Source organism: Pongo pygmaeus, chromosome 4 (assembly GCF_028885625.2).
Source record: "Pongo pygmaeus isolate AG05252 chromosome 4, NHGRI_mPonPyg2-v2.0_pri, whole genome shotgun sequence".
NCBI classification, from domain to species: Eukaryota; Metazoa; Chordata; class Mammalia; order Primates; family Hominidae; genus Pongo; species Pongo pygmaeus.
This window is the reverse complement of record NC_072377.2, coordinates 3418858-3437451: the sequence shown is the minus strand read 5'-3', so window position 1 is coordinate 3437451 and position 18594 is coordinate 3418858. Positions and strand designations below refer to the sequence as shown.

Sequence of the window (18594 nt, the reverse complement as noted above, 5' to 3'; positions counted from 1 at the left end):
ACACTGACCTGTGTGCTGGGGATGCTGACGTGAGTGAAAGCAGCAGGCGTCCCTGCCCTTCTGGGGCTTACATTCAAGTGAGCCAACTGTAAAAGTCAACAGTTATGGGTGCTTCCATTGTACTAAGAACTTTCCGTGAATTCACTTATATAGAGAAGCACACATTTATTATCATGTTTTTGGAACCATGGCACAGAGAGGTCAATAACCTACTATGGTCACAGAGTTAATATCAAGTCCAGAACTCTGCCTCCAAAGCTGATGTGCGCTCAATAAGTTGATCAATATTTATTGAGCTTCTGCCACGTTCCAGGCCCTGTGTGCGACAGTGGAAGTATTCCAGTAAATGAGATGGTGATTCCGGCCCTTGTGCATCTTTTGTGGTCATAGCCACTGCCCTGCAATGCTCCTGGAATGGTGTTTTCAATTTCAACTCAGCAGGTGCTTTGCCTTCTGCTTGGAGGTGGGTGTCTAATCTAGGGGTAAAGTGCAATTTTTGAAATAAAATTTCAATGAAGATATTGATAGTGTGTAGTAATCTCACTTTCAAATTTTTCTTTACCTTAGGAACAAAGTTCCTATGATCATATAGGATATAATAGAAGAAGAACCTATTGGTTTCAAAGAACTCAGCCTTTTCCACAAAGTAAACTGGGAAGCTTATGAGGATTTCATGTCTGACTGCACAAGAGGTAGAGCTTGGCAGATTAGGAATCAGGTAAATCATGAAGTGCTCCGCTTCAGACGGTGGTAGGCAGGATAATGGCCCTCAGAAAGGTTTACATCCTAAAGCTTGGAGCCTGAGGTTGCACTTAGAATGAAGGTTGCTTTTCATCTAACTTTGAGACGGGAAGATTTTCCTGATTTTTCCAGTGGGCTCAATGTAGTCACAGGATCCTTATAAGTGACAGAGGGGGCCAGGCGCAGTGGCTCATGCCTGTAATCCCAGCACTTTGGGAGGCCGAGGAGGGCAGATCACCTGAGATCAGGAGTTCAAGACCAGCCTGGACAATATGGCAAAACCCCATCTCTACTGAAAAGACAAAAATTAGCCGGGCATGGTGGCACATGCCTGTAATCCCAGCTACTTGGGAGGCTGAGGCAGAGGAATTGCTTGAATCAGGGAGGTGGAGGTTGCAGTGAGCCAAAATTGCACCACTGCACTCCAGCCTGGATGGCAGAGCAAGACTCGGTCTCAAAGAAAGTGACAGAGGGAGGCAGAAGAGTCAGTGTCAGAGAGACCCTGGAAGTGGAGGTGGAGTGATGAGATGGCTGACTTGGAGATGGAGAAAGGAACCAGCAGCCACAGAGCGTGGGCGCTTCTAGAAGCCGGAGAAAGCAACGTCTGGATTCTCCTCTAGAGGGTCTAGAAAGGAACGCTGCCCTGCTCACTCACGGATTTCAGCCCACGGAAACACATTTTGGGTGTCTATAAGATAATAAATCCATGTTGTTTTAATCCACTAACTTTGTAGTGAGTTTTTACAGCAGAAATAGGATTCTAATGCAATTAGGTAGACAGCTTCCACCACAACCATGTCAACAACATTCCCGGAATTTCCTAGAAACACTGATGATTGTGTTTTCTTTTTGCATACCTGTGTCCTGTAGTTTTTGGGGGTCATATCTTATCCCTTAAGAGTTTAAGGTGGCCAGACACGGTGGCTCATGCCTGTAATCCCAGCACTTCAGGAGGCCAAGGCAGGCGGATTGCTTGAGGTCAGGAGTTCGAAACTAAACTGGCCAACATGGTGAAACCCTGTCTCTACTAAAAAAATACAAAAAATTAGGCTAGCATGGTGGCATGTGCCTCCCAGCTACTTGGGAGGCTGAGGCACGAGAATTGCTTGAACCTGGGGGACGGAGGCTGCAGAGCCGAGATTGTACCACTGCACTCCAGCCCCTGGGTGACAGAGCGAGTTTCTGTCTCACAAAAAAAAGAGTTTAAGGTAAGCTCACTTTTGTCCTAATCTGTCAGGCTTCCCTTGCTACCCTAAATAAATTGCTTAGAATTAGACTTTGTTAAAGACAATCACCAGCCTCACTCTATAGCTCAGCTGTCTTTAAATAACCTTTGGACATGTTCTGTGGATCTAACAGATCATTCCAAGTGTAGATTCTCCAATACTTTGGTGGATTATGTCTCCCCAAACATCGTCTCTAGAGATGAAAGTGCTCCTATGTGTATAAATAGCATCAAGTGGGCAAGGCACCTGGAAATAGTGGTTCCATTTATAGATACTGCACAACCTGAAGTGGTTGTCAAAAACTTACCTTTCACTTTGATTAAAACAAACCAGATTGCTTTCTTTAGCCAAGTAGTTAGGGATGACAGTACAGTCTTAGATTTTATTTTGGTCAACTTGTGGGTAATCTAAACCATTGCCAGCACTTCATGCTCTTCCTGGATCATGGACTAACACCATCATCTCCTCTTCATTATAATGTGTGTGGTGTTTTAATATCTAATGAGTACTTCTCTACAACTACTGCTCCACCAGATAATTCAGCAAGGGATTCAAAGACCCAAATAGGGCAAACACACATCGATTGATGTGTAAAATGAGAAAACCAGATTATTTTGAATAGAATACCATCTTCAAGGAAAAAGTCAACAATATTAGAGAAGACCTGGACAATTCCCAGTAGCCTCTTCTGCAGTGTTGGCTGAGGGGCTCCTAAAAGGAGATGCTGAGAATTTTAATAGAGTTCCAGCACACTGAGGAAAATATGTCACTTTACAGCAGGGTGAATTGATGCATGATTCCAAGAATCCTGTTCAAACACCAATCCACAAGTCTACCGAATTCTGTTCAAATTCCTATAATCAATCAATGATGCGTTTCCACAATGCAGGTGCTTCAGGGGCTGTGCCCCCACGAATGTCAGCAAAATCACTAGAGTACTCACTTCCTGCCGCCCCTCACAATGCGCCAGTCCCTGAACCCCACACTATACAAGATAGAAGCCTGCTTAGCTTAGGGAAGCTGACTCTCACAGGCATAGCTCTCCTTTACTTACATAAGTAATAAAGTCAGCCTCTCTTCCACTGTTGAGTGGGGTCTGCTCCTTGATAGCCAGATCTGCTGCCTCTTGCCTCCTCACCAAACAGGAACTGATGTGGATGTGTGGGAAAAGGAGGTAAGAGGAGAAGCAGCCAGAAGTCAGAACATACGATAATGGCTGCAATGAAACTTGAGTGACTGGAGTATGCCCAGTGTTAAGTCCTAGAATGAAGTTAGAAAATATATCCAATGACCGTAGTAGAGGAAATGAAATTATTTAACTGTATGTTTATATGAGCATTAATTATTAAATCCCAAAATACATATATATGCAATTTCTTAGTTTTATGCTACATTTAAGAATCCAATAGTCAGATTATTGTGCCAAAGTGTAACTTGCCTTTGGATGAATTTCGGTTGTTTATTCATTGATTTAAAAATAAAAATGAGATGTACACCTCTCTTCTCAATAATAAGAATGAGATGTACATCTCTCTTTTCAATAATAAGAATTAGATGTACATATCTCCTTTCAATAATGAGAATTAGATGTACACCTCTCTTTTCAACGAATGGGCACAGCTTTGATTAGTTCCTGAGGTTGGAGAGCCCAAGGTGGAAGGAACGTGAATGTGAGGTTAGTCTTGTCTCCAGAGGGTAGGTTTGCTGACCTGATTAGTATGTAGTTAGCTGGACGATTTAAAACAATTTCCTGAGTCTACTTTGTGCTGTGTTCCTAATGGAAACATCAGAAAATGCCCGATTGTAGCTTTCATCTCCTGCTGTGTCCTAGCCACAGTTTCAGCATGCTATCTTCTTTTCACTTTTAGAAACCACAGTGGTGTATATAACAGAAGCACTGGAGCACCAGAGATATCATTAAGAAATGGAAGGTCAAATATTTAGTTACAAGTATGGGAAATGCTTTAAAGTTTGTAGTTAAGGATGATTTTAAAATGTGAAGAATGATTTTAAGCAGGATGGATATTTTTACTTCCCTAAAACAGTACAACCAATTGAGGGATTTATTTGAGCTCAAGATCTTAACAATTAGGTGTTTCTTTTTTTAAGGGCAAAGAAGAAACAAAGAATTAGAAAAACTCAGTGATCTTCCAGAATCAATCTTGTTCTCCAAATGATGTGATTTTCCTGTGTTATTTCCTTCCGTTTTATCATCATCATCAGCTATGAATTCTTCTATTCAGCAAGAATGATTTTGTGTGTCCCGAAATATGTGGGATGGCTATCAATGTGGAAAAGGAAAGAAAACAAAACACTCAGGGCGATGACCATCTTTGCATCCTCCACAGCTGAAGGGAGGCAGAAACTCCCTCTCCAGGCCACCGCCACCTCACAGAATAGCCAAGGTCTTGTGAAAAGCATCGTTAGCTCCAATTAAGTCAATCCCAGGAAGGCAAAATTCCTGAATGTAGGGAAAATCTCAGCTGGAGGCTGGGATGGGCAAGAGCACTGGCGTTTGAAGGAGCAGTGGGGCTTTTGCTGAGCACCAGCTGTATGCAGCCTGTCTATTAGAAACTTTGCTTTGCAGCTAAGGGCTGGAATATGCGTTCCTGGAAGCTGGTTAAGTCAGTGGCTGCAGCAGCCACAGCCATGTCTGCCTGTGAGAGCAGAAGACCCAACTTCAGGGGACAGGGGCTCCAGGACACACACAGAAGATGGCAGAAGGAAGGCACAAGGCAAGCTGAGGTGTCAGGCTGAGGGTGACGCCAGCATGGGCACAGCTGGGGGTCGTGGGCCTTATAGTTGGCTGTGACCTCAGTGGTCATCCAGACACGTGTTTCTGCCCTCACAGGAGCAGCAAGGGACCTGGCCGCGGAATGCCAGATGCATCCATTGGCTGGCAGAGGCATGAAATGTGCGCTGATTCTTTTCAGGAGAGAAGCAGGCTCCTGAGTGGGAGTGCTGGGTGGCCCATCCCTGGATTCCTCCAGACTGTGTGGTTGAGTTCCTAGCACCCAGTCCCTCCTGCCGGTGCCATCATCCTTCTGTGGAGAACTGTCTCAGTGCCCTGTCCCACTTCTCCCACCCCTGCTATGCCCATGGCCTGACTTGAGGCCGAGTCTTGAGTCAGAACAAAGCATTCGTTTCAGAAGGAGCTGCAGTGCCAGCATCAGCTGCGCCAGTGCCCCAACCCACAGCCCCCTGCTGCCTGGACCTCTGCACCTGCTCCTCAAGCGTCCACTCCCCATCCCCCACACACACCTGGAGCAGACTCCCTCCAGGAAAAAGACCCTCCAAAACAGCATGCTCACTTAGCAAGTCATTATATTAAAGTACATTCAGATATAGCTCACAAATGAGATAGTGTATATGAAAAAACACAGATGTGAAGTTTTATAGCCCTGGGGAAACACTAACTCTTAGAGACACATGCATCAGAATCTAGGCACTGAAGGGTGCCCACAATACCTGGAGAATCTTTTCCCTGCTCAGTAAATAACCCTCAACCTTACCCATTTTCCATTGCTTTTGGGGGACAGGAATGTTTCCTACGAACATGAATTACAAAGCTTTCTTTTAAGTACTAGTGGTAAAGGGTGTAAGTGGTGCTAAGCCAGTTGTCACTAATGGATACTGTGTATCCAAAGACTGAGATTTTGCCAGCTCTCAACACTGATCACATTTAGACTCTGTACCTGGAATCTCATGTCTAGGATGTAGGTTTTGAAGACAGCGAATACATGTATCAATGCAGATACATATTTGCATAGCTCTGAAGCTGGCTGGGCATCTATAATTATGCATACTGTCAGGAAAGAAGAGCAATAAAAGAGCCAAAAATAAAGAAAGACGGATATGGGAACAGCAGGGTCAAATGAAAAATCTGGTGCGAGAGATTGGCACCATGCCCGACCGGTGGGGTGACCTCAAACCAAGCATGGGAATTGCCTGATGCAGAGGCTTCCCTTGAATCAAGCAATTAAAAACAGCAGACAGTAAACCTATTTACTTCAAAAAGGTGTATGGAATTCCAAAGGAACCTGCATTTATAATGAATGTGTATATGCCTCTTAAACAGCTTAACAGGGAAGAGATGCCTAATGGGATAATGCAAAGATCAGATGGACAGCAGAAAACCCCGCAGGCCAGTCTCCCCTCCACAGCAGTGGGATGTGGACCCCGCCTTGGCCTCTTTAGGTAAGAGGCTGTGTAATTTCTAGCTTTCTTGGAGACCTGGTCATGAGAACCCCTGCCTATCTGTGTAATATTGTGAAAACGTGGCCGGCAAATCCTGAAGACAAACTCTGACCCTGCATTATCTGGGACTAAATCCTCCAAAATTACAGCAGCATGGCCACCTCTGCATTGATTTCTCAGGCATGTTTAAAATTACATCGCCTGTTAACTTGTGTGTACAAATAGGCAAAGAAAATCCCCCCAAATCAGGTCATGTGGTTGAGGATTTATGAAACATGCAGGCAGGATAAATATTCCCTCTTTAAAAAATTAGGCAACGTATGAATTGCCATTACAACGCGATGAGGCAGTTTAGCTCAATTTAGCAACTAAGTCAATGTTTAGCCAAGCCATCATGCGAGCGCCTTATTAAAATCCCAGTGGCTCTGGTGTGTCTGAGGTGGGAAAAAAAGGTTAAACTGCATATCAACTACTGAAGGGAGCGGAAAGGCTGTGGAGCCCAATTAAACCTTCAGCACGGCTGGCTCATAAACACTTGCTACTTCATTCCCCCCGGAACGCACCACCAGGCGGCTGGAGCGAGGACCCAGCAAGAACCTTTTCATGCAGCTCTGCCGCTGCGCCTGGGGTCTGGCCGAGCCCTCATGGGTGAGAGGCGACGCGCTCCCTCTCTATTAATCATCATCTCGCTCTCAACACCTGGGACTGGCTCCAACTCCCCTGGTTGCTATATTGACAATATTCCCTGTTGATTTCCTCATTTTCTCAGCCAAGGCTAGACTGACCTCTTTAAAATTCTTTATAAACGTCAGTAATTGCTGCATCCAACTTCAATTCATTACTTTCCCAGGCCTCATGTATTTTGATGATATGAAAGTTGACCGCATTTACATGCAAATTGAAGTTTTATATTAATAAGGGCCAGTGAAAGGAGATCGCATGGTAATGCTCCATTATGACTTTTAAATACATTTGCCCATGTCTCGACTGGCATTAGCATGGTCAGACCATGAGGAAATCATGTTGGTCTGATTGCAATTTTGTTTTCCAATTGAAAGTACAATTTCATCAGGTTTCCCTGTCATTTCTAATAATGACTTAAGTTTGCTTGCTAAATTGGAGAATTTCTCCGGTCTTCGGATGGGCTGGCAAACAGGTGAGGCGACAGCTGCTTCTGCATGAAGTGCTTCATTACAGGCGTGGGCAACCGTCCGTCCCATGAGGCTGCTTTGATGACAGGGGCAAAATTACTGAAGCCGCCACTCCACGCAGTGGAGATTGATGATCTTAAGCACATTAACTTCATCATAAAACTTGGAAAGCCCAATGTTTTCTTTGCTCACACACTACACTTTTTAATACAATAATCAATGGATGCTTAATCTCCCCAACTGCAAGTTTGGTGATTTTCATCACAGCTCATACATTTGTATTCTGTATTGTCAAAAGGAGCTGACTTTCTTTTTCTTTCTTCAAAGGGAGTTTTCTGTACACAGGGAGAGCAGTGTGATGCTTCCACATCATGAATAAGACTGTAAGATCCAGGGCTCTACCCAAACTAGATCTTCAACAGGGACATTTTTTCAGACTTACCTCCCATTAAATTGAATGTGGATTGTGTCCTACAGTCCACTCAGATTTGTCAAGATGCTAAATGGAAGTTACTGAAAAAATCCTCAAAGGTTGGAATAGTAGGAGAAGCAAAATACAAGGATGTGTAGTAGAAAAAACGGAAATGTTGAGCAGAAAGGACAGTCATAGAGCTTTTCCTTGACTTAGTTTACACAGTGAGAGTGTACATTGTGTTCTCCTCAAAACTTGCTCTCAAAAAAAAAAAAACACTTGCTCTCAGCTCCACTAATTTATGAGTTTTTGATGACATCAACATTTGTTTCTTGCATTGTAATGATTTTCTAGGTAAATATTTTCTGGATGATATTCCAGGTAAAAAATTCACCACCAGCCATCATAGGTCTGGTCTCCCTAGCAAAGAGCCTTAACACGAGTCACTTGATTTAGATAATTCAGTAAACTTCTAATCAATAAGTTCTTCATGTATTTCATTTTATCTGCATTGTCTTTATCTCTGAGTAGAGAAGATGCTGGTAGCAAGTTGAATGTGAGAAAAGCCACTGGGTGTATAGTGGGATTCCATTGTCTCTGACCAGTACAAATATTTACCCAGAGAACTAGCAACATCCACACCTCCCATTCTCAACTGTACCCTTTGGCAGTCTCAAGATAAGCATGATGCATTTTATGAATGAGTCCAATGACAAGCAGGTGCAAGGGCTATCTATGCCAGAACAGAGATAGAAAAGATTGCTTGTCAGTTGACATGTTTCTGGTTTCAAAGTGAGATTAAGCCCAATATGTACACTGTTGTTTATTTACATATGTTTTTTAAAAAATCTTAGTGATTACAAAAATGTTTCATACAAAATGACATAAGCTGTGTCATGGCAAAAATACATGTTCTGGGTAAAGGTGGAACCTTACTAGAGCCTCCGGGAACAGGGGGAATGGAGATGCTTTGAAGATTGACGAGAAATGTTCAATGATTGAATACAATGTGTGTGTGGATTGGAAAAATGTATTTCACTCTTTCAAAGTGCTGGTAAGTCACCAGCAAAGAATCGTACTTTGTAGTAAATCACATAACAGAAAAATCACTTAGAGAAGTGAGGAATGATTGTTTTATTTGTTTAAATTTGTGCTGGAGATGAGAGGAGAGGCCTGGAAGCACAAAAAGAGAATTTCGGCTTTTGTTTGGTTTATTTCAGGGACTTTAATTCTCCTTGTTGTCATGGTCAGTTACTCAGAAGATGACTTTTCTAAGAAGTAAACAGTAGATACTCATAGAGCAATCACCATCTAAATCTCTCTTTTCACCTTTTTCTCTCCTCAAAGCCATGTAAAACCAATTTAAAAAAAAATCTTAATCAGAAACCCGATATATATAAACACAGAAACAGCAGCTCTAATGAAAGCTGGGGTGAGTCACCCCCCATTCCCTGCTCCTCACCAAATAGCCCCTGGCAGGAGGGGGACAGAGGAGATCCCAGGTGGAGACCCTAATTCAGGCTGAACACTGAGGGGGAGAACAACATTGGGGATGGGGGCAGGGCATCCTTCTACTCTGTGTGTGGAGGATGGCAACAGAAGGTTCTTTGCTGGCATCAAAATTGCATGTTGTGTGGCCAGGTGCAGTGGCTCACATCTGTCATCTCAGCACTTTCAGAGACCAAGGCAGGAGTTCGAGACCAGCCTGGGTGATGTAGGGAGACATCATGTCCTCAAAAAAATAAATAAATAATTAGCCGGGTGTGGTGTTGTCTACCTGTGGTCCCAGATACTCAGGAAGCTGAGGCAGGAGGATCATTTGAGCCCAGGAGTTTGAGGCTGCGGTGAGCCATGATTATGCCACTGCACTCCAGCCTGGGTGACAGAGTGAGACCCTGTCTCCCCACCCCCCAATTGAAATTATACGTGAATTCAAAGGGGACTCAAAACAGAAACATCCACATGGTAGAAATATGTTGGCCATGTTTTTTTTTTTTTCTTATTTCTTCTACCATTAATTCTGTACCCATCCACATACACACACACACACACACACACACACACAATCTAAGACATTTCATGGGCTAAAGTGTGACAGGAAAACATTCTACAAGAACAATGTCAACTAATCCTCCCAATAATTTATGCTTTCCTAGATTATTGAGGGAATTTAATAGGTGGAAGGGCCTCTGGACAGTCACCCTCGTTGACCAGATATATTAGTTAGTAATAAAACTCATAACCCATTGTGCATCATGCCTAAACTTTTAAGGGTTTCCATGTCCGTTATCTCATTTTACTTTTATAGCACCTCTGTGAAATGTGTAGTATTGCTGTAATTAGCCTCTTCTTCTTTTTCTTTTTTTTTTTCTGGGGCAATTAAGGACAGCAACAGGCACAGGCAGCTACAGAACTGAAGCCAGGCCTCTGGTTTATTGCTGTCTTTATTCCCTTGCAAAGTTAACAGCTGCAAGACAGGAGTTGTTTTATTTTTGGCTCTACTATCAAGATAATTGTGTCTCTCCCCATTTGACTTTCTATTTTATAGGCCATAAGAGAAAGCCAAACTTGTTTTTATTTTGGGGGAGAGGGGGGTTAATTTGTCCCAGTTGCCCACTGATGTTGATCATGGACATTGGAAAGGCTGGTTAACTCTTTAAACCTTTACCTGTGTGGAAGCAGCAGCTGGTTGGAATATTTTGTTTGAGTCAGGTAATTCAACTTATGCAAAATAATTCAATTCTATGAAAAAATACAATAAAATATTCTAACCACTTGGTAGAAAACAACTGAAATGATTGTTCCCTGTAAGATTCCACAGGACAGTGACTTATCACTGCCTACACTGTACACATCCCTGCACACATCTTTTGGATGTAAACTTGAAAGAACCAATGTTTAATTACATGGCTCTGTCATTGTCTGTCTGTCTGTCTGTCTGTCTGTCTGTCTATCTATCTATCTATCTATCTATCTATCATCATCATCATCATCATCTTTTCAGAGATAAGATCTCACTCTGTCGCCAGGCTAGAGTCCAGTTGTGCCATCATAGCTCACTGTAGCCTCAAACTTCTGGGCTCAATTGACCCTCTTGCCTCAGCCTCTCAAATAGCTGGTATTATAAGCACACACCACTATGCACAGACCCCCACGTACCTGGCTAATTCTCTGTTGTTGTTTTGAGGAACTACCATTCCATTTTTCACAGTGGCTTGCCATGTCACCTTCCTGCCACTAGTACACAAGAGCTCCCATTTCTAAACGTCCTCATCAACTTTCTTTGTCTTGAATAATAGCCATCCCAATGGAGGTGAAGTGGTATTTTATTGTTCTTCGGTTGCATTTCCCTAATGATTAGTGATGCTGAGCACCATTTCATGTATTTCTTGGCCATTTGTATGTCTTCTCTGGAGAAATGTCTATTCAAGTCTTTTGCTCATTTTTTAAAAATCGTGTTGTTTGTTTTTGTTATTGAGTTGTAGGTATTTTTATATATTCTAAACTGTTATTTCTTTATTACTATATAATTTACAAATGTTTTCTCCCTTTCTGTGTGTGGCCTTTTTCCTCTGTCATTTATGTCCTTTGTTGAACAAATTTTTAAATTTTAATAATGGAGGGCCTAAAGCCCAATTTATCTATTTTTTTGTTTTATTATTCATGTTTCTGGTGTCACATACAAGACATCTTTGCCAAATCTAATGCTATGAAGCTTTTTCCCTATGTGTTCTCCAGAGTTTTATAGTTTTGTTCTCATGTCTAGGTCTTTGATGCATTATGAGTTAATTTTTATGTATGATGAAAGGTAAGGATCCAGGTTCATGAGGGTTTTTCTTGTTTTTTGTTTTTGGCAAGTGGATGTCCAGTTTCCCCAACATCATCTATTGAAAAGACTGTCCTTTCCCCATTGACTGGTCTTGGCACCCTCGTCAAAAATCATTTGACCTCATATATGAGGGTATATTTCTGGGATCTCTATTCCATTCCCTTGGTCTATATGTCTATATGTCAGTCTATGCCACAGCATACCACACTGTTTTGATTACTGTAGCTTTGTAGTAATTTTTGAAAGCAGGAAGTGTGGGATGTCCACATTTGTTATTTTTTGAGATTGTTTTGGCTGTTCAGGGTCTCTTGAAATTACATATTATTTGTAGGATGATTTTTTTTATTTCTGCAAAAAGAGTTGAGATTTTGATAGAGATTGAATGGAATCTGTAGATCACTTTTCCAATGTAATGACTTCTTAAGTTTTCCAATCTCAACAGGGAACATCTCACCATTTATTTGTTTTCCACTTCTTTCTGCAATGTTTTATAGTTTTCAGAGTACAAGTGTTAAGCCTCCTTGGTTAGGTTTATTTCTAAGTATTTTATTCTTTTTAATACTTTTGCAAATAGAATTGTTTTCTTAATATTCTTTCCAGATTGTCTATTACTAGCATAAAAAACACAACTGACTTTTGTGTGTTGATTACATATTCTGCAACTTTGCTGGGTTCATTTATTAGTTTTGACAGGTGGGGGTGTGGGGGGGGGTGTGTGTGTGTGTGATCTTTTAGCTCTTTGACATTTAAAGTCATGTCATCATCAGGTAAGTCCATTCTTCAAATTACGAACAATTATACTTATTTATTGAAAGTAATCTTGAACCTGTCTGTAAATAAGTGAAAGGGTACTATCAGTTCCTCCTGGGTCACTGTGCTTTTAGGAGGGAAGAAATTCACCATCTCAGAGATGCACCCTCCACACTCGTAGTAACTGGCATTATATTCAAACATGTTTAATAGCGTAACTGGTTGATTCTTTTCATTTATGGCTTGCATTCATGTGTTTGTCTTTCTGCCCAGAAGTGACTCTCAGGTGCCTGCCATATATAAATGAATTTTAAACCATTTAAAATATGCTGAATGATTCTTCTTGGCTTTGTTTCCCACAGATACGGGCCGGGGGCAGATCTTCAGCTTGCAGCACTCGCTTTGCAGATCCAGTTGGAATTATTTGTATTGACGCTGTCTGCTCTCTCCGCTCTCCCCTGGAAATGACGAAGAACTGAGTACAGTGGACAATAGCTTCTGTGTCCCCAGCTCCCCCCGAGCCGTGGGCTGCTACATCAAAGGTCTTCCATGGGCTGCCCTTCCCATAATATTTCAATTTAAGCACCGACTCGCTGCTGCGGAGTCACATCGCATTCACGCTGCGGCCTTTGCAGGAGTCAGGGATCATTATGGAGCAAGCACTGAGAAAAAACAGATTACAGCCTGGCCCTGAGCAGCCAGGTAAGGGGACGCATGGAAGGAGACGCATCCCAAAGAACAACCAGGAGAAGGGGGGCTCCCGGGAGATGTCGGGGCCAGGGGAAGATAGGAACCCCTGCCACTCCAGATTGTCAGGCTGGAGTCAAGTGCGTCCCTGCCGGCACCACTGGCTCCCTACCTCGCTCTCAGAAGCAGCCTCTCTGCTTGTCTCTGGTTGGTGCAGTAAAGGCAATTCCCCTGTGCTTTCAGGGCCAAGATGATCCTCTTCTCTTTAGATTTCCCTTTATCTGTTCTTATTTTTAGTCTTTTCTACACACACAGGATGGGCCTGGCCGCGCATTATGCAGACCGCTCTTCTGCAGGCCCTGCCTTTAAATTGCACTCATTGGTTTAGACAGACCCTCCAGTGAGGAAATAGAAATCATCTTTTGTTTGTTTGTTTTATTTGCTCTCCAGCCTCTGCAATTCACAGCCTAATAATTTCATTTTAAAAGGAACACCTGTCATGAAGGTTTGCTCTATTTACCATTAAAACGGGAAGAAAGAACCTTATTAAATCTCCAGCTAGAACAAGCCTCCTCCTTTCCTTCCCCTTCCTTCCTTTCTCTTTCTCTCTTTCTTTTTCTCTTGCTGTCTTCCTTCTTGTCTTTCTTTCTTTCCCGCTCACTCTGCCCCTGTCATCGTGTGCGAAGGATATCGCCAGGATGTGGCTCAGTCACTTCAGGAAAGCTCCGGAAGTTTGGTGCGCAGGGTCTTGTCTTGGTTCCCTTTGGATCACTACAACCTCTTGACGTGGGTGCATATGTGGTTATTTGAATGGATGAATTCATAATACATGAATAACCAGTTTGTTTCGGCAAAAATTGTGATTTTAAAGGGAAAAAAACACTTGAGAGCTATAGACTCAAGCAAAGGTTTATATTTACAATATTTGGAAACAAACTTGGCCTGATGCTACACAGCCTAACTGTGGGTCCCGGGTTTCACCTATGCCTAGGTTGCACCCCAGATGCTTCAGGGACATGGTGCCTGCTCTGGAGAATGGGGCAGCTTCCACAGTGCCCAGGAGCCAGGGCTTCTGACCCAGGAGCGAAAGTCTGTCTCTTCCATTTCTGGGAGCTGGAAGTATTTGCATGACTTTCTGGGCCTCAGGTATCCCATTGCCCAGCAGGAATTACCTCCCTCCAGGATCATGGTGAAGATGATATGAGATGCTAATGCTTAGCCTGCGGTAAGTACATTGTAAATGTATAAACTGTTATTTTAAATCACATGTGCTGACCCATTTCCTTTAAAGGGTCCACTGAAAATCCCATATGATTAATTGTAGCTTTGACTGATTAACTGGCTGGAGGAGTCCAGAAATTGTGCTTCTGCAGTCTAGGGCTCATGTAGTCTGGGCTGCTTGAGGAGCTGGTCGCACTATACGTTCATCCCCTGTGACCCCATCACCTGTCCACAGGTGTACACTCCCCACCATCCTCCCGTGACCCCATCCCCTGCCCACAGGTGTACTCTCCACACCAACCCCCCGTGACCCCATCCCCTGCCCACAGGTGTACTCTCCACACCATCCCCCCGTGACCCCATCCCCTGCCCACAGGTGTACTCTCCACACCATCCCCCCGTGACCCCATCACCTGCCCACAGGTGTACTCTCCCCACCATCCCCCCGTGTCCCCATCACCTGCCCACAGGTGTACTCTCCACACCATCTCCCCGTGACCCCATCCCCTGCCCACAGGTGTACTCTCCACACCATCCCCCCGTGACCCCATCCCCTGCCCACAGGTGTACTCTCCCCACCATCCCCCCATGACCCCATCCCCTGCCCACAGGTGTACTCTCCCCACCAACCCCCCGTGACCCCATCACCTGCCCACAGGTGTACTCTCCCACCATCCCCCCGTGACCCCATCACCTGCCCACAGGTGTACTCTCCACACCATCCCCCCGTGACCCCATCCCCTGCCCAAAGGTGTACTCTCCACACCATCCCCCCGTGACCCCATCACCTGCCCACAGGTGTACTCTCCCCACCATCTCCCCGTGACCCCATCCCCTGCCCACAGGTGTACTCTCCCCACCATCCCCCCGTGTGAGCCCATTACCTGCCCACAGGTGTAGTCCCCCTTCCATGAGCCCACCACCTCGCCATGTCATCCTCCGTTGCCCATGCTCTTGGCCTCTGAGTGGTCCTGGCTGATGGCTGAGGTTTCCATGCCCCTGGGAGGTCTCAGGTGTCCAGGAGGGAGGGGCTTGCTTCAGTTGCCCTGGTCTTCACAAGCTGGCTCTAACTCAATCTTTCACATTTTCATTCTTTCCTTCTCTGAGGAGGTTGGCAGAGAAATTACAGAAACTCAGTGGAGATGGTTGGGTTCATGAACTTAATTCTTTCCCAGTGTTCAAATAGGTGTTTGCTGAGCATCTCCCTGTGAACGTCTCCCTTCACCTCCTCAGTGGACCCCTCGTTCACATGACTCCCCTCTTCCACCCGCATTCCAGAGAGTGAGAGGGCGGCAGCAGTGTCCTCTAAGAAGTCAGTCATTCGGGGTTTTGAGGAGAAATTTTAAGAGACGAGTCTGTTTTATGTTTAGAACACACACCAAGAATATTTCAGTTTTAGGACCCTGGAAGACTCTTTACAAAAAGTTTTCTGCTCCCACAACCCCCACCCCTTGCCCCCGCTCCTGAGTCTTGTTCCATCTATGCTGTAGAGAAGGGATTCCTGGGAGCCATCCCATAGAACTTGCCCTTAAACAATGTGTTCGAGTCATTGAGCTGTTCAGAGGAAAGTGCTTGGTGAGTCAGAATCACCAGTGGACACAGTGGACCCACTCTGTCCGTGTACACAGGGTGCCAGGCCACACCTGTCTTAGCAGCAGAGGCAGAGGCTAGGATAGCTCTTCAGGTAATTCAGACCAGGACAGATATTCCCATTCCTCATTTGAAACTTGTATTTTTTACATGTCCTTAGGTTGCTATTTTTAGTTCTCCACATTCCTGGAAAGCATGCAGTTGAAGTTCATGACGGTATTCTCTCAACGTGTGACTCAAAGACAGAGGCCGTTTCCCACCCATCAGTTCTCACACTGCCCCATTCTGCAGCTTCACCATCCATGCGCTGAGAAGGCAGGCCCCACAGCCCCAGCACCCAGCCACTGGGGTCCTCGCGCTTATGGACAGAAAACTCAGGAATGAATATGTTTCTCCATCTTGGGCCCTTTTGCCTGGAAACTATACAGAGCAGGGGTTCCTGCTGGCATTCCTTCTTTGTACTAGTACGGCTTCGGAAAGCACTGGTTCTCTGAGGAGCGCTCAGTTGCATCTGGAAGGTGCAGTGTGCACGGCAGTGCCACTTGACACCAAGGTGTGATCATTTGAGCTGTGCTGGAAGGTTCTCCATGGAATAGTGCCCACCCTGGAGGGTCCTGTGCTGCACACTTGAGGAGGCTGTGGTGGTGAGGAGAGACTCTAGAGCAACCCACACTCCCGATAAGTCAGATAAGAGTGCATCCTCTAGGTAAGTTTATATTGCAAATTTAAAGAGAGGAACCAAGAAATAGCGAGGACACTGAGCCAGGACTGAGAGTTTGGGTCTTAGGTGGCTTTGGGTCGTTATGCCCTCTCAGGTGGATTGCTCTAAGCCCTGTTTATTTGTTAATGTGAATAGTTGGATGGAATTGCCTTTGTTCTAAAATCTTTTATTCTGCCTAAAGTCTCTGGGTCAGCAAGCACATGCCATATGGCTTCTCTCTCTGCATGGGAATGCACACCTGAGTAGGGAGGCTGGGCAGCCCGTGCTGCCCTGGTGGGGTGAGTGTTAGCTGGCTAGGGCTGCTGGAACAGAGGGGATTCAACCACAGGAATTCATTCTCTCGCACCCTGGAGGCCAGAAGCCCCAGATCATGGTGCTGTAGGGCCAGGCTCCCTCTGAGGGCACTAGGGAGGACCTGTGCCCATCCTCTCCAGCTCCTGGTGGTTCCTTGGCTCGTGGCAGTAAAGCTTGCACTTTCACATGGCACTCTCCCTTTATGTATGTGGATGTGTCCAATTTTCCTTTTCTGTTGGGGCCCCAGTCGTAGTGGCTTAGAGGCTCATCCTACTCTAACAGGACCTCGTCTGAACTCATGACATCTATAAGACTCTGTATCCAAATAAGAGCACATTCTGAGATGCCGGGGGTTAGGACTTAAGCACAGAAGATTTGTGGGGAGGTACACAGTTCAATCCATCTGGAAGGTGGATAGCCATGGCAGGGGAGAAAGACGTGTGTGGGTATAGGCAGGAGGTAGCCTCACTGGAGAAACCTGTGCACGGCCCCACAAGGCATCGGCTGAGCGTGGAAGGGGCTGGAGCTGCCCCGTGGTAGGGAAGGGGCCGTGTGGCCAGCAGCATCATCTGCTTTTGCCATCACTGGGTGGGACCAGGAGGGCAATGCTACTCTTCCCCTCACACCTTCTACAGGCAAGTTGGCCAAGTGTCAGTGCAGCCGGGTGACACGGCCGCCTGGAGGGCAGGAGCAGACAGCCCCATGGAGGCTCTAGGAGATAGACAGGGAGGCCGCAGCTGTCCAGGAGCTGAAGTGAGCAGCAGAGGGCGCCCGGGGAGATGTGCCCTGGCACCAAGCTGTGAGTGCCCCAGCGCGCTTCCTTGCCTTGACTTTCCTCACTGGGAACCCGGGCCTGGAGTCCATATGAAGCCTCAGCCCAGGGGAGGGTCTACCTGTCCAGGAGGCTCCCACCATCCAGCTCTCCCTGGATGGTGCCCTCAGAGGTGCCTGGGCATGGGTCACCTCGGAGAGTCTGGAGGGGCCTCCGGACAGTGTGGCCACGGGCTGTCCTCTGCTTCTCAGTGCCCAAGACAGGGAACCAGAGCACAGCACTGAACACATTTTAGTGCTCTTTTAGTTCATGTGCCGCTTGCTGAATTTCCCTGAATTCAGAGGAAAGCCTGATGCAGAGGAAGCATCTGAGATCTTCGGTATGTTTTTTCATCTGTGCAAAGTGTTTTCAACTCTTTCAAAGGTTGGCATTCACTGAATTTCAGCTCCCCTTGGCTTGATCTCCCATACAAAGGTTCTCAAATTCCCTAAAAATATGAAATGATTTTCTCACTCAATAAATGACTTTTCTGTCACCATGAGAGGATTCCCAGCCCTGCCTCGCAAAGCGTATTTCAGTATCACTTCCTTTCAGCGGCGCAGCAATTATGAAGTCATCTACTGCAGAAAAGTTAGTGTTCTAAACTCTCAGAAAACTTAAAGCCCTCTTCAAAAAAGTGTTTTAAATGCATTCTAGACACATCCACAGGCATGTCTTTGCCAGGGCTCCCCTAGATGAGCAGCCCACCTGAAGTGGGGATGGAAGTGTCTCCTATCAGAGTGCTTCAGCAGGAACCCTTGGAACAGAGATGGGGCGAGCAGGGCCATGGCGGGCTTCTCTCCTTCAGGTGGTAGCCTGTACATTTTGTTGTCGTTGTTGTTTTTGAAATGGATTTTTCCTTGTGATTGGTCTCCAATTTCTACTCAGATATCTGAGATATTTGCTGTGGGTCTACCATGAACCAATCCCTGTCCTAGAGATGTACCCCTGGGGGGCGTTCCTT

At 45.2% G+C, this 18594-nt stretch overlaps 1 long non-coding RNA gene across 1 annotated transcript in view; it reads left to right on the top strand.

Moving 5' to 3' along the window:
* The window catches only part of LOC129036972 (uncharacterized), a 110699-nt gene extending 92570 nt beyond the window's left edge, over positions 1-18129 (top strand). Inside the window, exons 3-5 of the long non-coding RNA XR_008502705.1 lie at positions 12669-13008; positions 13985-14218; positions 15965-18129. This is a non-coding gene — a long non-coding RNA (uncharacterized LOC129036972). The remainder of the gene's footprint in view (positions 1-12668; positions 13009-13984; positions 14219-15964) is intronic.
* The last annotated feature ends 465 nt before the right edge of the window (positions 18130-18594 follow it).